General features: G+C 50.1%; 1 protein-coding gene across 1 annotated transcript in view; it reads left to right on the top strand.

Moving 5' to 3' along the window:
- The first annotated feature begins 18,528 nt into the window (after positions 1-18,528).
- Positions 18,529-23,760, top strand: part of LOC146355319 (C-type lectin domain family 2 member D-like) — a 38,916-nt gene continuing 33,684 nt past the window's right edge. Inside the window, exon 1 of the mRNA XM_084840855.1 lies at positions 18,529-18,571. The gene's annotated coding sequence lies outside the window, so the exon portion shown is untranslated. The remainder of the gene's footprint in view (positions 18,572-23,760) is intronic.

Below are 23,760 nucleotides of genomic sequence, written 5' to 3'. Positions count from 1 at the left end.
GCCGAAGGTAAGTCCCATCCCGGGGGGGAGCGGGGGGCCAGCGGAGAATTTCCCGAACACTTTCGGGGGGCCGAATGCATCGGCACTCGGCCTCCCGAAGATTCGAGGAGAAATTCTCCGCCATCCCTAGTTTTTTCTTTCTTTCTAAATCCTTAAAGAAAGACATATTATAGCAGCCTGTGTGTGTAGTGTTTGTCCCCCCAACCCCCGTGCTGAAGTGAACCATCTGTGTCTTCTCTGTGTTGATCCTCCCAAAACAGAAATTAAAGGTTGTTTTTGGCAGGCTGTTATCTAATCCCCTGTGCTATCGCCCTGTATTTCTTGAAGTTATCCTGCCTTCTATAGAAGAACATGATGAAATATAAAACAATAAATTAAAGACACCCATCATTTCCTTAGGTAGTTCTGCTTTTCTTTAGCTCTTGTGTGGATGTGTGCGTTCTATGGTTGTAGTCCCACTAGGGATGTATGAAAGGGACTTACCTGGTCCCTCAGCTTGCTTCGCAGTGGGGGAGAGGCGCTTCGGTTCTCCCCCCGAAATTCAGGCTGGGGGGGTAGGCGCCTCACCTCGCCCGGCCGAAATTCAGGCCGGGGGGGTAGGCGCCTCACCTCGCCCGGCCGAAATTCAGGCCGGGGAGAAGCGCCCCGTCTCCCCGGCCGTGAAATACAAAGTGGAAAGGAAAAAAAAACCCGGTGATATGCCATTTGCGTACGCGCTTTTTTTTTGTTTTCAGTGTCACCCGTGATAGGCTACGTAACAATTAACGTAGCCTATCACGGCTGACTTTGGAAATCTAGCCGTGATAGGCTACGTTAATCGTTACGTAGCCTATCACGGGTGTTTCTTTTCTTTTTTTACTTTATTTTGTAATGGCGGTGGCGGCAGCCAATCGGAAGACCGGCCGCCGCCCCCCCCTGACGAAACGCCGCTGAACCGCTGCCGGGACCCACCGCCGGGAGGGACATTCGCAGGAGGTAAGTCCCATCCCAGGGGTGGCGGGGGGTGGCGGAGAATTTCACCAACAATTTCGGGGGACAATCAATCTCCCGGAGCAATCTCCCGGAGATTCGGGGAGAAATTCTCCGCCATCCCTAAGTCCCACCAACACTATACATCCAAATTTCGGGGCACTGTTGAAAAAGCATGAGACACTTAGTATTTATATTAATTACCTTCTTATTCCAATAACAGTCCACTGTGTGGCAAAGCAATTCAGCGCAATATGAGGCATCTTCGGGGTGTTGGCAGGGGCAGAGGTGGGGAGAAATTGCAGCTCTTTGGGAGTTTTCCTGGAAAAAAAATCTAATTTCACCTGTACCTTGCACACAAGCCAGTGGGCCAAAGTGCCTGGAATTTGGCAAGTGGAATGCCCTTGAGGGGGGCTGGGCAGGGCCCAGGTTTCACACACATCTGTGGAAACAGGAAGTTACAGCTATTGGCTTTGGAAATTTTCCTGGAAAAAAATCAAATTTCACCAGGGCCTAGTACACAAGCCAGTGGGCAAAACTGCTGAGCTTTCAGGGGTGCAATGCCCTGGAATTGCACCACGGCATTGCAATTGGGGGGCTGGGAAAGGCCAAGGTGTCACGTGCATGTGTGGAAACAGGGAGAAGTTACAGCTCTTTGCTTTGAGAGTTTCCCTGGAAAACATCAGATTTCAACTCTGCCTAGCACAGAAAATGCTGGGCTAAACTGTCTGAAATTTTGTAGGTGGCCTTCTCTCCAGGGGTGTGGAGATGTCCCCAAATTTTATGCCTGTATCATAGGGATGGCGGAGAATTTCTCCCCGAATCTTCAGGGGGCCGAGTGCCAACGCATTCGGCCCCCTGAATTCGGCGGTGAAATTCTCCGCCCCCCCCCCGGGATGGGACTTACCTTTGGCGAATGTCCCTCCCGGTGGCGGGTCCCGGCAGCGGTTCGTCGGCTTTTCGTCAGGGGCGGGGGTGGCAGCCGGTCTTCCGACCAGCTGCCGCCACCGCCATTACAAAGTAAAGTGTAAAAAACAACAACAACCCGTGATAGGCTACGTAACGATTAACGTAGCCTATCATGGCTAGATTTCCAAAGTCAGCCGTGATAGGCTACGTTAATCGTCACGTAGCCTATCACGGGTGACTTTGGAAAAAAAAGCACGTACACAAATGGCGGCGCCCATTTGCATTCCTTATTTGGTCCCGGTAGTCTACGTAAAGATTTACGTAGACTACAGCAAAAATAAGGGCAACGCAAATAGCATTGCCCTTATTTTCGCCGTAGTCTACGTAAATCTTTACGTAGACTACAGGGACCAAATAAGGAACGCAAATGGCGGCGCCCTATGGGGGCCGCCATTTGCGTACGCGCCTTTTTTTTTTCAAAGTCACCTGTGATAGGCTACGTGACGATTAACGTAGCCTATCACGGCTGACTTTGGAGATCTAGCCGTGATAGGCTGCATTAATCGTTACGTAGCCTATCACGGGTTTTTTTGTTTTTTTTACTTTCCTTGTAATGGTGGCGGTGGCAGCCGGTCGAAAGACCGGCTGCCGCCCCCGTCCCTGACGAAGACCCGCCGAACCGCCGCCGGGACCCGCCGCCAGGAGGGACATTCATGAAAGGTAAGTCCCATCCCGGGGGGGGCGGGGGGGCGGAGAATTTCACCGCTGATTTCGGGGGGCCGAATGCGTTGGCACTCGGCCCCCCGAAGTTTTGGGGAGAAATTCTCCCCCATCCCTACCCGACCCCCCAACCCACGAAAGGTGCGCAGAATGAAGTCCCCACCGCCCCCACCCCACGAAAGGCACGCGAAACGGAGCACTTACCTGCTCCCGTCCGTGCCGCTTTGCAAATGGCAGCCGTCCTGCGGTGATGACGTCCTGCTCCTTCAGCCGTGATAGGCTATGTAAATACTTACGTAGCCTACCACAGCTAACGCAGGGACGCCATTTGCATCCCTGCGGAGGTTGTGATAGGCTTAAGTAAGTATTTACGTAGCCTATCACAGCAAGAGGGAAAAAACCCAGCGTACGCAAATGGCAGCAGCTACCGCCATTTGCGTATGCTGGGGTTTTCCCCAGCCGTGATAGGCTACGTAAATATTTACGTAGCCTATCACGGCTCACTACAGGGATGCAAATGACGGCAGCTACGACAGCTGCCATTTGTGTCCCTGCAGGGCTCCCCAGTGGCCGGATGTCCGGCTGCGGGTGGCCAGAGCTGGCTGGCGGCTCCGTGGCTTGGCCGCGGAGCAGAGCCAGCCAGCCAGAATTCTGGGGGGAGGTACAGAGCGCCTCCCCCCCATCAAGGATTCCAGGGGGAGGGACGGAGCGCCTCCCCCCACCTGCGGAACCTGGCGGAGCCAGGTAAGTGGGGTTTCCTACACCCCTACTGTGGGTATTCCCTATTGGTGCTTCTTCACCATGGTGCATTCACGGAATTTTATGAGAGGTCCAGACATCATTAGAACATAAGAAGAGCCCTGCTGGGTCAGATCAAGGGTCCATCTAGTCCAACATTCTGTTCACACAGTGGCCATCCAGCTGTTGACCAGGAACCCAGAAGAAGGGCATGAGTGCAACAGCACCCTCCCTGCCCGTGTTCCCCAGCGACTGGGTACATAGGCTCATTGCAGGTGAGTGGCATATAGCCATCAGGACTAGTAGCCATTGATAGCCTTATCCTCCATGAATTTGTCCAATCCACTATTAAAGCCATCCAACGAGGTGGACATCGCTACTTCTTGTAGAAGTAAATTCCATAGTTTGACTACGTGCTGTGTGAAGAAGCCCTTCCTTTTATCTGTCCTGAATCTCCCACCAATCAGCTTCAATGTCTCCCTATACACTTTCTCCATTCATAGTTGTACACCTCTATCATGTCTCCCCTTACTTGCCTGTTTTCCAAGCTAAACAATCCCAGTTGCTGTAACCTTACCCCAAAAGGGAATTGCTCCAGCCCCTTGATCATTTTAGGTGCCCTCTTCTGCACCTTTTCCAGCTCTACAATATCCCTTTTTAGGTGAGGTGACCAGAACCGTACATAGTCTTCCAAGTGTGGTTGCACCATAGATTTGCATAAGGGCAGTATGATATTGGCAGTTTTATTCTCAGGTCCTTTCCTCGTTATGTCTAACATGGAGTTTGCCTATTTGTGGTTTTTTGGGTGCCAGGTGATGATCTTGTTATCTTCCCAGGCGTTTTAGTGCTTCGATTTTAAAAAAAAATTGTTAGTGTGTTTTTACATCTTTGCACTGCTGCTGGCTTTTGTCTTGGTTACTACTTTGGTTTTATTCTGTTTTAATGCTTTTATGTTATGTTTTATTTTGTTATTGTATTTTATGATTTTAAGCTTTGTCTTGTAAACCACCCAGAGTGCTTCAGGTAACGGACAATATAGAAATATAAGAAATAAATACTCAAGAATGCTCGAGTTATTTTGCCACCTGAGGCAGAAAATCCTGAAAGTGTGTCTCTCTAGCAGTAAGAATGTACAACAAGAATACATCAGATTAACTAACAATTTGCTGCCCCTTCATGACACACCAAATCAGCCACCTGAGGCAGCAGAACGAGGGATGGCAGAGAATTCCGCCACGGAGCTCGGTGAGGCCGAATGCCAGTGCATTCGCCCCCCAAAATCCATGGCGGAACGGCCTGCCACCCCCTGCCCCCCGTGGATCCCCCCCGGGATGAGACTTACCTGGGGCGGATCTTCTGGGCGGCGTCAGCTCCAGTGGTGGCTGCGGCAGCGGCGGCGGCTGGTCTTCCAACCGGCTGCCACTGCCGCCATTCGCAGTCTGGTCGCTTGTGTGTGGGTTTTTTTTTTTTTTTTTTACATAGATGTGATAGGCTATGTAAAAACATACGTAGCCTATCATGTCTGGGTTTAAAAAAAAAAAGTGTAAGCAAATGGCGGCGGCTATGGCCGCCGCCATTTGTGTCCCTGCAGGCTGCCCAGTGGCCAGATGTACGGCTGTGGGCGGCTGGAGCCAGCCGGCGGCTCCGCAGCTTGGCCGCAGAGCGGAGCCGGCTGGGCAAGATTCCGGGGGGGAGGGACGGAGCGCCTCCTCCTGTCGAGGATTCCGGGGGGAGGGACGGAGCGCCTCCCCCCCCAGCGGAAACACAACGGAACGGAAGGTAAGTGTTAGGTTCATCCCTAAGCAGAATTGACTCTGCCTAATGGAAGAGCCAGCCCTGTGTTTATTTACTTAATTTTTCTCCTGCCTTTTCTCTAAGGAGCTCAGGGAGGCATACATGATTCTCTTTTGGGGCACACATAACTTTCTCTCTCTTCCCCTCCCCTTTATCCTCACTACAACAATCCTGTAAAATAGCTTAACATGAGAGAGAGAGAGAGAGAGAGAGAGAGAGAGAGAGAGAGAGAGAATGACAGGCCCCCAAGGTCACCCCAGTGAGCTACATGGCTGAGCAGAGATGGGATTTGAACTCTGATCTCCTGCTCCAATAGAATCATAGAATAGTAGGGTTGGAAGGGGCCTACAAGGTCACTGAGTCCAACCCCCTGCTCAGTGCAGGAATCCAAGTCAGAGCATCCCTGACAGATGGCTGTCCAGCCTCGTCTTGAACGCCTGCAGTGTGGGAGAGCCCACCGCCTCCCTAGGGAATTGGCTCCATTGTCGTGTTGCTCTAACAGTCAGGAAGGTTTTCCTGATGTTCAGCCGGAATCTGGCTTCCTGTAACTTGAGCCCATGATTCCGTGTCCTGCACTCTGGGATGATGGAGAAGAGATCCTGCCCTTCTTCTCTGGGACAATCTTTCAAGTACTTGAAGAGCGCTATCCTATCTCCCCTCAGTCTTCCCTTCTCAAGGCTAAACATGCCCAGTTCTTCCAGTCTGTCCTCATAGGGCTTTGTTTCCAGTCCCCTGATCAGCTTCGTCACCCTCCTCTGAACCCTCTCCATAGACTAGGATACTCAAACCATTATACCACGCTTGTAGTTCTGCTCAGGTCAACTGATTAAAGCCCTGGCTAGCAAACCATTGTGAGTGAGGGAGAGACAAAAGGGGACATATGCAACTTGCACAGGTAAACTCACGAAGGTAGGTCCGATTGAGTCTTTTCACCATACTGCCTACTCCTGTACAGGTATTGGAGTGGCAAATGAGGAAACTACAGGGTCTGGTCTGCGACTTTCATAAGCTGTTGCCTGTTGCTAGCTCTGGAGCTGCAGGCTGACCTGCACGCATAATGGCTTTCCAGCCCTCACAACCCTCCCCTCTGCGTTACTCATGCCTTAATCTTGTGTCTGTCCCTCCCCCAACCCTAGATTCACTTTCATGATCTCTTAGTCCCAAACTTTGTGCTCAGGCACATGGTATTCAAAAGCTCATGTCTTTGATGGAGGGCCCAAGTTCATAACATCTACAACTTCATGCTTTAATGCAGGTCCTAAACCTAGCTTGGAGGAAAGGGAAAGGTGTGCTGTGTAAAGTGTGTGTTCGCTCATTCTCTCTCCCCACTCCCTTCTCACTCTCTCTCCACCATGACTCAGCAGCCTGTTGGAGCAGTGGGGCCGGAGCATTGAGTGGGGATAGAAAATGCACCACTGAGAAGAAGCTTCGCATGAGCCGGAATTGGCTGAGCTGCTGCAAGCAGCATTCTGTCCCCAGATCTGAAGTAAAAAGAGGCCTGAGAAGATTCGCAAATCCAGTCAGTCAATACCTTTATTAGGACCAACGAAAATGTTGCAAAATAGTGAGCAAGTGTTCGAGCTCTCCAAAACCCTTCATCAGGCTGGATGTTAAGCAAAACTCTCCCCCACCCCTTGCTCCCTGCTGTTTGCTTAACACCCAACCTGATGAGGAGTTCTGGAAAACTCAAAAACTTGCTCATTATACTGTGACATTTTAGTAGGGATGGCGGAGAATTTCTCCCCGAAACTTCGGGGGGCCGAGGGCCAACGTGTTCGGCCCCCCAAACAAGTTTCGGGGAGAAATCCTCCGCACCCCCCCGCACCCCGCACACCCCCCCCGGGATGGGACTTACCGTTGCCCTTATAGCGTTGCCCTTATTTTCGCCGTAGTCTACGTAAACATTTACGTAGACTACAGCCACCAAATAAGGAACGGGAATGGCGGCTTCCTATGGGGGCCGCCATTCGCATACGCGCTTTTTTTTTTTAAAGTCACCCGTGATAGGCTACGTGACGATTCACGTAGCCTATCACGGCTGACTTTGCAGATCTAGCCGTGATAGGCTACGTGAATCGTCACGTAGCCTATCAGGGGAAGTTTTTTGTTTTTTTTTTTACTTTCGCGTTCGTGGCCGGGCGAGGCGAGGCGCCTCCTCCCCGGCCTGAATTTCGGCCGGGCGAGGCGGGAAGCCTCCCCCCCGGCCTGAATTTTGGCCGGGTGAGGCGGGAAGCCTCCCCCCCTGGCCTGAACTTCGCGGGGGGAGCAGCGAAGCGCTCCCCCCCACCGCGAACGGCCTTCGACGACAGGTAAGTGACTTTCGTCCACCCCTACATTTTAGTAGGGATGTACGAAAGTCACTTACCGTTTCGCAGAATCTTTTGCGAAGGGGAGGGAGGCGCTCCGTCCCTCCCCCCAGGAACCCTTGATGGCCAGCTCCGCTCCACGGGGATTCCGCGGAGCCGCCAGCCGGCTCCGCCAGCAGCCGGACATCCGGCTGCTGGCTAGCAGGGATGCAAATGGCGGCCACCATAGCCTCCACCGTTTGCGTCCCTGTATTCAGCCGTGATAGGCTACATAAAGACTTACGTAGCCTATCACGTCTGGGTTAAAAAACAAACAAACACGCGTACGCAAATGGCGGCTACAGCCGCTGCCATTTGCATTCCTTATTTTTGGCCATCTTAGTCTACGTAAATATTTACATAGACTAAGATGGCGAAAATAAGGGGGAACACAAATAGCATAGTGGGCGCTATTTGCGTTCCCCTTTATTTTCACCGTCTTAGTCTACGTAAATATTTACGTCGACTAAGACGGCCAAAAATAAAGAATGCAAATGGCGGCGGCTGTAGCCGCCGCCATTTGCGTACGCATTCTTCTTCTTTTTTAACCCAGACGTGATAGGCTACATAAGTCTTTATGTAGCCTATCACATCTATGTAAAACACACACACACACACAAGTGACCAGACTGCAAATGGCGGCAGTGGCAGCTGGTCAGAAGACCAACCGCCACTGCCGCCATCGCCCCTGGAGCTGCCGCCATCCGGAACATCTGCCCCAGTAAGTCTCACCCCGGGGGGGGGGTTCCGCGGGGGGCAGAGGGTGGCAAGCCATTCTGCCATGGATTTCAGGGGGCCGAATGCACTGGCATTCGGCCTCACCGAGATCCGTGGCAGAATTCTCTGACATCCCTACATTTTAGTTGGTCCTAATAAAGGCAAGACTTGTGGTGTAGTGTTAAATTTTGAAGGGCAGGTACTCATAGATGACTAGCTCAGTAGCCTCCAAGGAGAGTCCAAAAATTTAGGCAGCTGTGTTGATCTGTGTGTGTGTGCGCGTGTGTGTGTTTTGAGAGAGGGAAAGGATTGCAGCTTAGCTCTGAGGAAACAGGGACATCTGATAGGGTGGAAGATATCATCACTATCCCTACTAATCAGAAAGTCCCAGCACTTTGGCACTGTGAGTGTCAGGGTTGGATCAGAGCCCAGAGAGCCCCAAAGCAGTTCTGATGCTGAGGAAAAGATAGAAACTATGGGAGAGGAACCTGCGCGCTGTTCAGAGGTTCAGCCAGGGGGAGAGTCCCTCCCGGTACACATTCCTGAGAGTGATAGTGACCCTGGCAGGGAGAGGGAGGCACAGCAGCAGTTTCTGGATGCTAGGCACCAGTGCAGCGTCAAGCGGGAGATGGCGGGTGCTGAGAGGAGGTGCTCAGCCCGCTTGGTGCGACAGCAACAGCAGCGCCCTGATGCCCCACAGGAAAGGGGTGGACTCTCTCCTCCTAGCCCATAAGTTCAGAGGTTTTCCGCCTTCCCCTCCAAACGGAGATCAACTGATTCCCAAGGTTAGAACCCCTGAGTAGGCAGCTCTCTTAAGTCTCACTCGTAGGATCAAGCAATTAACATCTGTAAGCGTCACTAGGTTGAATGGAAATAAAGCCTTGGGAAAGAGCCCTATTGTCTGCGTGTTGATTCTGGCTACCTGAGGATTTCAGAAGGCAGCAGGGGCGACCTCCTGACAGTGAGTGAGCCCATTATACTGGTACTACCCAACAGTGGAGTCTGGGTTTTTTAAAAAAAGGATTGACTGGATGTTTCCCTTTGCATTTTGTGAGCCTCAAGTTTCAAGTAGCTACAAATGTCAAGGCAATGTCCGGCTCTTTCAAAGGCATCTCTGAGCTGTGTGTGACCCCCCTACGGGCTCGAGGGCAGCCCAAGGGTGCTTCCAGATGAGGCTTTTAATGTGCAGTCACCCTGCCTCATTCACAGAATTTTCCAATGAGGCCCAGACGACAATGCCATTCACTTGTATGTATTCACTACCATGTTTTCCCACCGCTTCTTCCATCTTTTTTCTTACTGGGGAAAATCCATTAAGGAAGAAAACAGGGAATAGCTGCACCTCTGATAGGCTACGTGATGATTTACGTAGCCTATCACGGCTGACTTTGCAAATCTAGCCGTGATACGCTACGTTAATCGTCACGTAGCCTATCACGGGGGCGTTTTTTGTTTTGTTTTTTACTTTTCTTGGAATGGTGGCGGCGGCAGCTGGTCGAAACACCGGCTGCCGCCCCCGCCCCTGACGAAGACCTGCCGAACCACTGCCGGGACCCGCCGCCGGGAGGGACATTCGGGAAAGGTAAGTCCCATCCCAGGGGGGGCGGGGGGCGGAGAATTTCTCCCCGAAACTACTTCGGGGGGCTGAATACGTTGGCACTCGGCCCCCCGAAGTTTCGGGGAGAAATTCTCCCCCATCCCTAGCCAGGACGTGATGGGGCCACATGCCATGATCTTCGTTTTTTTAATGTTGAGTTTCAAACCAGCTTTTGCACTCTCCTCTTTCACCCTCAACAAGAGGCTCTTGAGATCCTCTTCGCTTTCTGCCATTAGGGTGGTATCATCTGCATATCGGAGGTTGTTGATATTTCTCCCGGCAATCTTAATTCCGACCTGTGATTCATCCAACCTGGTATTTCTCATAATGTACTCTGCATATAAGTTAAATAAGCAGGGCGACAATTTGCAGCCTTGTCGTACTCCTTTCCCAATTTTGAACCAATCGGTTGTTCCATGTCCGGTTCTTACTGTAGCTTCTTGACCCTCGTACAGGTTTCTCAGGAGACAGGTAAGGTGGTCTGGTACTCCCATCACTTTAAGAATTTGCCACAGTTTGTTGTGATCCACACAATCAAAGGCTTTAGCGTAGTCAATGAAGCAGAAATAGATGTTTTTCTGGAATTCTCTTGCTTTCTCCATGATCAAGCGAATGTTGGCGATTTGATCTCTAGTTCCTCTGCCTCTTCGAAACCTCGCTTGTACTTCCCGTAGTTCTCGGTTTGCATACTGCTGAAGCCTAGCTTGTAGGATTTTGAGCATCACCTTGCTGGCATGTGAAATGAGCGCAATTGTGCGGTAGTTTTAACACTCTTTGGCGTTGCCCTTCTTTGGAACTGGAATGTAAACTGACCTTTTCCAGTCTTGCGGCCATTGTTGAGTGTTCCAAATTTGTTGGCATATTGAGTGCAGCACTTTAACAGCATCATCTTTTAGGATTTTAAATAGCTCAGCTGGAAGACTGTCATCTCCACTAGCTTTGTTGTTACTAATGCTTCCTAAGGCCCGCTTGACTTCACTCTCTAGGATGTCCGGCTCAAGTTCAGTGAGTGCACTATCATGGCTATCAGGGACATTCAAATCTTTCCTGTATAGTTCTTCTGTGTATTCTTGCCACCTCTTCTTAATCTCATCTGCTTCTGTTAGGTCCCTGCCTTCTTTGTCCTTTATCATGCCCGTCTTTGCACAAAACATTCCCTTGAGATCTCCGATTTTCTTGAAGAGATCTCTAGTCTTTCCCATTCTGTTGTTTTCCTCGATTTCTTTGCATTGTTCATTTAAGAAGGTCTTCTTGTCTCTCCTTGCTATTCTCTGGAACTCTGCATTCAGTTGGATATATCTTCCCCTTTCTCCCTTGCTTTTCGCTTCCCTTCTTTCCTCAGCTACTTGTAAAGCCTCATCAGACAGCCACTTGGATTAGGGGTGCACGAAAGTCACTTACCTGGTCTCTCAGCTTGCTTCGCAGTGGGGGGGAGGCGCTTCGCTGCTCCCCCCGAAGTTCAGGCCGGGCGGGGGAGGCTTCCCTCCTCGCCTGGCCGAAATTCAGGCCGGGGGGGGAGGCTTCCCGCCTCGCCCGGCCGAAATTCAGGCCGGGGAGGAGGCGCCTCGCCCGGCCGCGAAATAAAAAGTTAAAAAAAAAACGCCCCCGTGATAGGCTACGTGACGATTTACGTAGCCTATCACAGCTAGATCTGCAAAGTCAGCCGTGATAGGCTATGTTAATCGTCACGTAGCCTATCACGGGTGACTTAAAAAAAAAAAGCGCGTACGCAAATAGCGGCCCCCATAGGGAGCCGCCATTCGCGTTCCTTATTTGGTCCCTGTAGTCTACGTAAAGATTTACGTGGACTACGGCGAAAATAAGGGCAACGCTATTTGCGTCGTCCTTATTTTCGCCGTAGTCTACATAAATCTTTACGTAGACTACAGGGACCAAATAAGGAACGCGAATGGCGGCTCCCTATGGGGCCCGCCATTAGCCGTACGTTCTTTTTTTTTTTTAAGTCACCCGTGATAGGCTACGTGACGATTAACGTAGCCTATCATGGCTGACTTCGCAAATCTAGCCGTGATAGGCTACGTTAATCGTTACGTAGCCTATCACAGGGGCGTTGTTTTTTTTTTTTACTTTGCTTGTAATGGCGGCGGCGGCAGCCGGTCGAAAGACCGGCTGCCGCCCCCGCCCCTGACGAAGACTTGCCGAACCGCCGCCGGGACCCGCCGCCAGGAGGGACATTCGTGAAAGGTAAGTCCCATCCTGGGGGGGGGCGGGGGGCGGGGGGCGGGGGGCGGAGAGGGTCTCCCCGAACAACCTTCGGAGGACCGAATGCGTTGGTGCTTGGCCCCCCGAAGTTTCAGGGAGAAATTCTCCCCCATCCCTAACTTGGCTTTCTTGCATTTCTTTTTCTTGGGGATGGATTGAGTTGCTGCCTCCTGAACAATGTTACGGACCTTCGTCCATAGTTCCTCAGGCACTCTGTCTATCAGGTCTAATCCCTTGAATCTATTCCTCACCTCCACTGTATATTTATAAGGGATATGATTTAGGTCATACCTGAATGGTTTAGTGGTTTTCCCTACGTTCTTCAATTTAAGCCGAAATTTTGAAACAAGAAGCTCATGATCTGAGCCACAGTCAGCTCCAGGTCTTGTTTTTATTGACTGTATAGAGCTTCTCCATCTTTGGCTGCAAAGGACATAATCAATCTGATTTCGATATTGACCATCTGGTGATGTCTATGTGTAGAGTCGTCTCTTGTGCTGTTGGAAAAGAGTGTTTGCTATGATCAGTGTGTTCTCTTGGCAAAACTCTATTAGCTTTTGTCCTGCTTCATTTTGTAAACCAAGGCCATGCCTGCCTGTTATCCCGGTGATTTCTTGACTTCCTACTTTAGCATTCCAATACCCTTTGATGAAGAGGACATCTTTGTTTGGTGTTAGTTCTAGAAGGTGTTGTAGGTCTTCATAGAACCGATCAACCTCAGCTTCTTCGGCATCAGCGGTTGGGGCATAGACTTGAATTCCTGTGATGTTGAATGGTTTGCCTTGGATTCGTGCTGAGATCATTCTATCATTTTTGAGATTGTACCCCAGTACTGCTTTTCCCACCCTTTTGTTGACTATGAGTGCTACTACTCCATTTCTTCTAAGGGATCCTTGCCCACAGTAGTAGATATGATGGTCAGCTGAATTAAATTCGCCAATACCTGTCCATTTTAGTTCGCTGATTCCCAAGATGTCGATGTTCAGTCTTGCCATCTCATGTTTGACCACCTCCAGCTTACCTTGATTCATTGATCTTACATTCCAGGATCCTAAACAAAATTGTTCTTTACAGCATCAGATTTTCTTTTCACCACCAGACACATCCACAGCTGAGTGTCCTTTCGGCTTTGGCCCAGCCGCTTCACTTTTTCTGGCGCTACTTGGAAATACCCTCTGCTCTTCCCCAGTAGTATATTGGACACCTTCCGACCTGAGGGTCTCATCTTCCGGCGTCATCTCTTTTAGCCTTGTGATACGTTCCATGGGGTTTTCTTGGCAAGAATACTGGAGTGGGTTGCCATTTCCTTCTCCAGTGGACCACATTTTGTCAGAACTCTCTGCCATGACCTGTCCGTCTTGGGTGGCCCTGCACGGCATAGCTTATGGCTTTACTGAGTTACGCAAGCCCCTTCGCCACAACAAGGCAGTGATCCATGAAGGGGAAATTGGCTGGGGGGGTTGGCAAATCCAACCCCTCCAACAAGTCTGCTGTTGCCCCAAGGTTCAAAGCCTCCTGCCGCCCAGGAAGTCCCGCTAAGCGAAGGCCCTCCAGCCCCAGCCTGCCTGACCATGGATCCAGGGGAAGCATTTTCTTTCTCTTCAGCAGGCAATTTCTCTCTTCCCCCCTCTTCTAGGCAGCTCTGAGGCAGCAGAGACACCATCTGAGTCTGTGCGGTGTTATGAGAGTTCCACAGACTCTCGTTGTACAAATAAAACATATTTTAAACATAAGGAAATTGAATTTTAAAAAAGGAAATTCCATTCCACAACTACAAGATAGTTTATGCTGGGGGTGGGTGCCTGGGGGTAAGAGCTTGGGGAGGGGGTCTGGAGAGGGGGACTCCAGGCTGGGAGCACTGGTTTGGGGAGGAACTCATACCTGGGTCTGCTGAGTGGGGGCTTGTGCTAGGGATGGGGGTCTGGGGTTGCGGCTCATATCAGGGATGGCTGTCAGGATGACAATCAGGGGTGGCTGTCAGGGAGTAGGGGCTTATGCTGGAAATGGGGGGAATCTAGAATAGAATAGAATAGAATAGAATAGAATAGAATAGAAGGGTTGGAAGAGGCCTACAAGGCCATCAACTCCAACCCCCTGCTCACTGCAGGAATCCAAGTCAGAGCATCCCTGACAGATGGTTGTCCAGCCTCGTCTTGAAGGCCTCCAGTGTGGGAGAGCCCACCACCTCCCTAGGTCATTGGTTCCATTGTCGTATTGCTCTAACAGTCAGGAAGTTTTTCCTGATGTTCAGCCGGAATCTGGCTTCCTGTAACTTGAGCCCATTATTCCGCGTCCTGCACTCTGGGATGATGGAGAAGAAATCCTGGCCTTCCTCTCTGTGACAACCTTTCAAGTACTTGAAGAGCACTATCTTTTCTCCCCTCTTCTCTTCTCCAGGCTAAATATGCCCAGTTCTTTCAGTCTCTCCTCATAGGGCTTTGTTTCCAGTCCCCTGATCATCTTCGTTGCCCTCCTCTGAACCCTCTCCAGTTTGTCTGCATCCTTCTTCAAGTGTGGTGCCCAGAACTGGATACAGTACTCCAGGTGAGGCCTAACTACTGCTGAGTAGAGGAGAACTAGTACTTCCCGGGATTTGGAAGCTATGCTTCTATTAATGCAGCCCAAAATAGCATTTGCCTTTTTTGCAGCCACATCACATTGTTGGCTCATATTCAGCTTGTGATCGACAACAATTCCAAGATCCTTCTTGCTTGTAGTGTTGTTGAGCCATGTATCCCCCATCTTGTAACTGTGCCTTTGGTTTCTTTTTCCTAGGTGCAGAACTTGGCATTTATCCCTATTAAATGTCTTTCTGTTGTTTTCTGCCCAGGACTCCAGTCTATCAAGATCACTTTGAATTTTGTTTCTGTCTTCCAAAGTATTCGCTATCCTGCCCAATTTTGTGTCATCAGCACATTTGATCAGCATTCCCTGTACCTTCTCCTCCAAGTCATTAATAAAAATGTTGAAGAGCACTGGGCCCAGGACTGAGCCCTGCGGTACCCCACTCATTACCTCTCCCCAGTTTGAGAAGGTCCCATTGAGAAGCACTTTTTGAGTCCGATTCTGTAGCCAACTGTGGATCCACCGGATTGTTGTTTCATCTAGCCCACTTTGAGCTAGTTTGCTCATTAGGATATCATGGGGCACTTTGTCGAAAGCTTTGCTGAAGTCGAGGTATATTATGTCTACAGCATTCCCACAGTCCACAAGGGAGGTTACTTGATCCAAAAATGGGATCAGATTCGTCTGGCAGGATTTGTTCTTGAAAAATCCATGTTGGCTTTGAGTAATCACTGCATTGTTTTCAAGGTGCTTACAGATGGATTGTTTTATCATCTGCTCCAGAATTTTCCCAGGGCTTGATGTCAGACTGACTGGTCTGTAGTTTCCAGGTTCCTCCTTTTTACCCTTTTGGAAGATAGGGACAACCTATCTAGGGGAAGCTTGGTTGGGGGCTCCAAGTTGGAGGGGCAGTTGGCAGGGTTCATACCTAGGTTTCTGCAGTGGAAGCTCATGCCCAATATAACTGGTGGGACAGAAATGGGGGTCACTGGAGGCACAGCCAAGCGGGTCACTGGAGGTGGACCCAAGGGTGCCTATTTGGCTGTACACAAGCCTTTTGCTACACAGTTCAAACCTGCCCCCCCCCACCTCCCAGACATTTCTCCAGAAGAACAACAGAGAAAGCAGTTTGTGGCAGAGCCCATGTATTGAAAGCAAGGGGCGGGGAGGGGAAAAAAAAGTTTTTTCACACACATACACATGCTTATATGGGAGTAAGTCCCATTGAATTCAGTGAGTAGACCTACAAAGGATTGCTGTATATGTCCCACCATTTAAAAGCACTTGGCGCACACAAGCAAATGATGCCCATGTGTATTCTATCACAAGAAGAAGAAGGGTCATCTTAAGTTGCAGCACCATAAATTGAAAAGGATTTATATTAAAGAGAGAATCCACCTACACCAAGCACTATCTACAAACACGTAAGAATTTATCCGTTTTCAATACATTGTTAGTTACACAACAATGTGGCAGTATTGTCACATTGCTGTCCGTGGCAGCACAGACTTAAATGCATTACCCTTACCCCTATCTATCCAGTCACAACCCAACGCAAATAAAAAATGTGAGCCGACCACCCTCCTGCAGGGGCAGAGACCATGCTGCTCTGCCAGGGGCTCCAGAGGCCCCTTAAATCCCTCCCCCCCGCCACCTGCATGTCACAGCTCAGCACAAACATTCCAAAGGCTCCAACAGGCTTCCCTCAATACAAACACAGGTTTTTGGGGGTGCTCATTTCTCCCCCAATCCTTGATAGATCTTGCTGAATTTCGACCTCATTGCTAGTTAACCCATTCTCTCCCAGCCTGGCAAATCTGGCAGCTTTCCATCACTCTTTTTTCTCAACTTTTCACTCAATTTTTTTTTCTACCATAGCCTATGCACTCAAAGAACTCCCCACAGACCTATATCTCAAAGGGCAACGCAAACATCCATCCCTAAGGCCCTACATGTGGGGCGAATCCTTTTTCCAAGATAACATCCCGTAATAAGCTTTGTCATGAACCAAACCTAGCTAATCTGCCAAAAAAAAAAAAAAAAAAAAAAACATAGCTACCTACGTGCAAATTGTGGGCCAGATTGGAAAAGGGGGAGCTTAGCTATGCCCCCCAATTGACTTTTTGCCCCTATGGGAAAAATGCACAAAATGGTGTTCCCAACTGTAACTAAAAAAAATGCACAATTTTTAGAATGTTCCCCCCAATTTTTGCTAGGCACCGTCATTTTTCTTCCTTCCTCTTCCACTCTCTTTTCCTCCTGTCCTTTTCTTTCTTCTCTATTCATTCTTATTTTGCCTTCCTCTTTCCTGTTGTCTGTCATTTTCCATTCCCACTTTTCCTTTCCTCTAGTTGGAATGAAAACGTTTTTGGGGGTGGGAGTGGGGAGCTGCATCAGTTGCTTAGACAATGCAGGAGAAAAGAAATTAGAACAAACCCTGGGAACTGTGGACTGTGAAGCACATCTCCTAGTGCGCAATCCACCTTTGCATGGACATTTCAACAGCTCAGGCAATCCCTCCCCCCTCCACCAAAAAAAGGAAGGCTCACAAGGGTTCCAGCATTTCTTTTGTATCTTACATCTGCCAATTTGACATTCTGTGACCTTACTGTCTCTTTGTTTATTCAACTTCTTTTAAAAAGCTACAGTCCCACCAGCACTTGCATCCTTAGATAGGGAATCCCATAGTCCCTGACCATTGGCAATGCTGGCTGAGGCTGATGGGAGTTGTAGGCCAAAACATCAGGTCGGGCCATCCAGTTGGGGCATATATATATCATAGAATCATAGAAGCATGGGATTGGGAGGGGCCTACAGGACCATCGGGTCCAACCCTCTGCTCAATGCAGGAAGCCTGATTCCCAGGCGGTGTCCCATCCAAGTACCAACCAGGGCTGACCCTGCTTAGCCTCCGAGATCAGAAGAGAGAGAGGTGGTTTTGTACCCTAACCCAGCAGTAGGTCTCACTGAACTCAATGGGGCTTACTTCTCAGACCATAAGAAGATACGTGCTGGTTCAGACCAAGGGACAGTGGAGGCTGGTGGCTCCGATTTTGGTGGGGCTGTGTAGCCATTCTGGGGTTGTCAGAACGTTAAAGGAGCTATCCGAGGTGCTGAACCTATTGGGGAGATAAGGCTGAGCACTTTGGATAGCTCATTTAGAGTGCTGGCTGGTTCTGATTGAAACTCAGGATGGATGCACTGCCCCACCAAAATTGGACCCACCAGCCTCCACCGCCAAGGGACCATCCAGTCCAGCATTCTGTTCACACAGTGGACAACCAGCTGCCCACAGGAAACCCACAAGCAGGAGTACAACAACACCCTCCCACCCATGTTCCCCAGCAACTGGTGTACATAGTCATACTGCCTCCGATACCGGAGGTAGCTTAGAGCCATGAGGACTAGTAGCCATTGACAGCCTTCTCCTCCATGGATGTGTTCAGTCCCCACCAGGGGCGCATCCTGGCTGAGCAGGCCTGTCTAGGAGCTGTGCTCCGTGCTAGACCGGGGTGAAGCGCGCGAGGGCGAGCAAGCGAAGCGGCTTAGAGCTGTGCTGCAGGCCTGGCCGCCAAGGCGGCTCTCCGATCACGGCCTGTCACGCCCCCCCCCCCCCCCCGCGCAACCCTAAGCCACGACGCGCCCGAGCGCGACTTTCCGTCCCCTGCTGCCCCGCCCGGCCCGCTTCCTCTCGCGAACAAGCGCCCCGCGTCTCAGCTTGGCCGGAGAAGCTGATCCCTGTGGAATCGGGAAAGCAACACATTTGCACCGCGCTGGGTGCATCGCCATCGCCTACACACAGACACCGAAAAAAGGGGGGGGGTATTTTACTCTACCTCCCCCCCCCCTTCCATGGTTATTGGTTTGTTGGAGTCTTGAGCATGTGAGTCGTTGAGGTGTCAGCTGGTTTCTTAGCGCGCCACCACCAACCCCCCGATCTGACAAGCCGACAGACTGCGGAGAAGGGAGCGGGCTGGCGCGTCGCACTCTTCAGGCAAGTAACTGGAGATCTCCTTTCCCCTGCCCGCCTCCCCCGCCGGTTAGCAAAAGGTGGGCTCGATCGACGGGCTCTTTCCGCGGATCCCCGACTAGGCAAAGGGAAGCGGACTCACAGCCCGGCTCTAGACAGCGCTGCCCGGAGGAAGGGGGGAGAGGAGCAATTTGCCCCCGCCAAGCAAAAGGGTGGGGAGCTTGCCTCAGTTCCTGCGCGCACCTTTGCCCGCTGCTACATTCTTCATTGGAGCCCCACATGCGCTTGGGTCCTTGCGGGGGGGGGGGCATGTTCCCCTGCATCGCACCTGCCCCAAGCCCTATAAACGCTCAGGGGTGGCCCGGATCCTCTATGCAAGTTTTTTTCGGAAGTAGCGTTCACTGGGGCTTCCCCCTAAGTACGCTTGGCTGCAATTCTGGGCACGTTTATTGGAGGGGGTCAGGCCAAGGAAAGTCCCGTTCAAAACTCGTCTGAGCAAACACGCATAGGAGGATCGAGGCACGATGAATGAAAGAAGAAAGTGTGACTGGTGTGTGTGAAAGGTTAGCCGCAAGTGATGTGCCGGGAAGGCACGGAGGACGGAACCCGGAACCCTGTTTTCTCTCCCCACCCCCAGCATAAGGACATGAGAAGAGCCAGGTTGCATCAGACCCAGGTCTATCTAGTCCAGCATTTTGTTCACACAGCGGCCGAAACACAGGAAACCCACACAAGCAAGAGATGGGTGCAACAGCACCGTCCCACCCGACTTCATGTGGGCGGAGTGTGCATCAGTTGCCCGAATCCTTTTCTGCATTTCCGCCGTTCTCTTTCTCACTCGCATTCTGTTGATGTTTTGGTCTGAGCAGACGCGTTCCGTCTGTCTGACGTTCTTGTGCTCTTAGCGAGCGGCGGGAGAGCGCAACGCGTGTGCTCGTGGATTCATTCAGCGCCAAGCGCCAAGCCGCAGCTGCGACACAGCAGTGCTGCAAGACAGCGGTGCGATCCTCCTCGCGGAATCCGATCAGAGGGTCGCATGATACCCCGCTCCTTTTTAGGCTGCGATCTTGTGTGCGCACACTTGCCTGGCGGGAGTAAGCTCCACTGAATCCGGTACGTGGGACTTCCTTCTGAATAGAGACATACCGAGGCTTGTGCAGTGAATGCAGTATGAAGGGCAGGGCTGGGGGATGTCCAGATTTCGTTAAATCCATTCTGTCTGTTTTTCGTGGATTGTCAGTCATCTTTTGCTCTATCCTCTCATTGATGAATCCATTGTTTTTTTAACCAGAGTTTTGTCCTTGTGCAAATGCAGACTAATGCAAATCCCCCCCCTCCGGTGAAAAACTGGACCACAGAATCTGCGTGACTCAGAAAAAGCTGGTCTGCTGCGTAATTCATAGGTCAGATTCATAGAAACCTGAGCTGATTTGAAGTTGTTGCAGATTTCTCCAACCTCCCTGGGTATAGCTATTTAGATGGGGCCACACTGCTAGGGTGGTGTGTGTGTGTGTGTGTGTGTGGCAGGGGGCATGATCAGTTCTCTTTCCACATTGTCTTCCATTTAGAATCATCCTTCCACTACACACACACATACACACACACTTGATAGAAGCCACAACTGGGCAGTGGTTTCTTTTGTCGCTAAAATAACTAGAGCTGTGCGCAAATGGCCTCTCAAAATTCTCCAGCCTATTTGTGGGCAGGGAAATTGGGGGGACAATTTTGCCGAATTTCTCCTGGGGGGGGGGGAGAAATTCTCCAACAGTTTCTTACAGATGGGGCTGACTATTGGCAGGGGCTGTAGCACAGGGCCTTTCTTTTTTCCTCAGGGTTTTTGGTTTATTGCACTGCTCCTGCAAGTGGCAACAGCATCAACTGTGTTGAGGCTTCCACTCTTCTGAGGCAGACGTTTGAATTTATTGTGGTTTTTGAGCGTACCTAATCAGTGCGAGGTGGCCGACGGTGCTGTGTGTCTTTTCTCCCTCTATTACTCATCTTTCCGTTGCTCTGCAGCCTCCCAGGCCACCTGCACTTCCTGAACTGAAAAGGGCCCATGGGAGGAATTATGATGATCCCCATGGTGGCATTAATTGAAGCGCGGGGAAGTTGAGGAGGCGACAGGCTGCCACGGAGATTATTGTACAATGAATCTCTGTGCACTCCATGGCCACCTCAGAGGTAAATTAAGCTCCATGGCCACCTCATAACTAAAGTAAGCACAACAACCCCAAACCCAGCCCACGAGAATTTCTCTGAAATTTCTTCTCCTTTGAATTTCTTTTTGAAAGCAATTTCTTTTCTATTAAATTGAATGGGAACGGTCACAAAAAATGTGGGAGAAATTTTTGGTGTGGCACTAAAAATAACAAAGAGTGATGCTGCACATTTAGTAACATCAAAGGGCATAACCACCAAATGCTTTTCCTGTTCTTCGAATTATGAGCAACCTTTTGCATGTGTCTAGGTAGTGGTTAAGAGTAGGAGGGCTACTGAAGTTCGACGGCCAGACTAGGGAACTGAAAATGCATTGAGAGTAACACCATTAAATCAATGGTGTTACCAGAGAGGCTGATGTATGAAGCACCTAGGGTTAATTTGTGGGGTTATGCTGTTGTGAGGGTTGAAGGATAATATGTTGGCTTTCAAAACTTCTGGAAATAACAAACCAGTGCTTCTAGCCAACTGATGGCCATGTATTAGAGGCATTTCTCAGCCTGATTAACTATAGCTGACACTTTTCCTTGGCAGGGCTTCCATGCCTCTAACAGCTGTGTGGCAAGCAGACATTCAACAGGTTCTGCTTTCTCCAACTTAGAAATGCAGTGGTAGGGGAATGCTCCATCTGTTGAATGTTCACCTGTCGTGCAAGTGCAAAAGACACAGGAGGCTTGCACCCAATTACCCCTCCCCCCATCAATAGATCATGTGAGACCCTCCTCCCATCATGCGCTCCCCAAAGACCACGGCAATGAGAAAGGTTAAAGCCCCACTAATTATAACCTGCCTTTCCACTAAAAGTGGTGCGTAAGTGGAAGTAAACAGCAGCAACTTTTTCCAGGTAGCAGATTGGAAGGGGCTGGAGCATCTCCCCCATGAGAGAAGGCTACAACAGCTGGAATTGTTTAGCGTGGAAAAAAGGAGGGTGAGGGGAGACATGATAGAGGTGTACAAAATATGCATGGTGTAAAGAATGTGGATAGGGAGACCTTTTTCTCCCTTTCTCAAAACACTAGAACCTGGGGTCATCCCATAAAGCTGATTGGTGGGAGATTCAGGGCAGATAAAAGGAAAAACTTCTTCACACAGCACATAGTTAAACTATGGCATTCATTCCCATAAGATGTAGTGATGGCCACCACTTTGGATGTATTTAAGATCAGAGAAATGCATGAAGGATAAAGCTATCAATGGCTACTAGTCATGCTGTCTGTATACTGGGGATGGCGGAGAATTCTGCCACGGACTCCAATGAGGCCGGATTCTAAGAATCTGGCCCCCCGGAGTCTGCAGTGGAATGAAAGACTCACCTCCGCCACCTGGGGGAATCTGCGCCGGCCAGATCCTACCTGCTGCCAGCCATCCACTGCCATCCGCTGCCGCCTGTCCCGTCCACTGCTGCCTGTCTTCGGACGCAAATGGTATCCGGCGTAGCGGATGCCATTTGTGTCCCTGCTCTTTGCCGTGATAGGCTATGTAAAGATTTATGTAGCCTATCACAGCAAAAGGCAGGGACGCAAATTGTGTCCGCTACACCGGATGCCATTTGCGTCCTAATACCGGCAGCGGATGGACCCAGCCGGTGGCTCCGCAGCCTCACTGCGGAGCGGAGCCAGCAGGGGAGGTTTCCGAGGGGAGGAATGGATTGCCTCCCCCTCCACACAGACCCCCCAGCGGACTGTAATTGTAAGCATCAGCCTTACAATTTAATTTAGGGAGCAATCCTATGGCCTCTAGTCAGCAGCTAGATGGACATAGGATATCTTGTTTTCCGGGAACTGACTTCGGAGCCCACGCTCCGAAGTCAGTTCCCGGAGAACCGACCTTCCCCCCCTTCTGCGCTGCTTCACAGGCAAGCACAGAGAAGCCCCATCCTCCACATTCGCAAGAGGAGCACAGAGCAGTCGAAACAGGGCATTCCAGGGGGCATTCCGGGGCAGGGAGGGCAGAAATGCCTGTACCACTCATCCAATGTGTCGTCCGGCAGCCTCCTCCCGCACTCCGACTTCCTGCGGCTAGACAGCCGCAATCAGCTGTCTAGCCAAAAATGCAGGGCAGGAGGAGCGCGGAGGGAATGATCTCCTCTGTGCTTCTCCTGCTCTGCATTGGATAGGCAGTCGCCTACGAGTTCGGAGGCAGCCGCCTATCTGCATAGGATTGTACCCTTAGTTAGATTCTAAACTTTAGATAACTGAGCTAAGCCAGACTGAGATGGTTTTGAAGTTCTCTAGGTTTTTCCTCATAGCACCAATTTTGCAGCAAGTAAACACTTGTTATTAGTGGTTGAGCTGTTTTTCATATAATCTGAGAGTGAGTTGTAATTTCAACTACTGTCTCACAATTAGTCATTCTACCAATATCCACAACATATGTAATAACTTGCCATCGGTTTATGGGAATAACTTGCTTATGTCACTAGTTTTTATAGATTCAGTGTTAGATATAGCAAAGTAGCGTCTAGTAGTAATATTGTGTTTGATTTATACATATGGACTTTATTACTTCTCCTGAAAAAGATGCATCCCATTTCAGTTCTGTTATCATTAAATTTAACATTCCTTCTCATCCTGTGGTTGCTTCCGGGGTGGTGGTGGTGGTGGTAGAATTGGACCTTGGAACCCCAAAAGTTGCCCACCCCTGCTTTACACATTTATCTGTTTGTAATCTGCCCAGAGAACATTTGTTGTTGGGTGGATTAAAAATATAATAAATAAATAGATAAATAAATACCTACCTTGGAGTAAGTCCCATTGAACTCAATGGGGTTTTCTGCTGAGTAGGTATGTATAGGATTGAACTGTTAATTAACTATACAGATTAAAACACTGAGCAGTGAAGAAGAAGAAGAAGAAGAAGAAGAAATGAACTGCTTTAATAAAAACATTCTTGCCTACAGACAGAAAGCCATTATTGAGGCCATCATGCAAATATACTCCATCTAAATATCATGCCCACATTTCGAGGGTGAAGTAGTAATTCTATATCGGCTCCCC

Source organism: Heloderma suspectum, chromosome 2 (assembly GCF_057233095.1).
Source record: "Heloderma suspectum isolate Gila_16-S chromosome 2, 16-S_ref, whole genome shotgun sequence".
Taxonomy (NCBI): domain Eukaryota; kingdom Metazoa; phylum Chordata; class Lepidosauria; order Squamata; family Helodermatidae; genus Heloderma; species Heloderma suspectum.
Note: the sequence above shows the minus strand (reverse complement) of the source record. Positions and strands in the feature narration are given on the sequence as shown.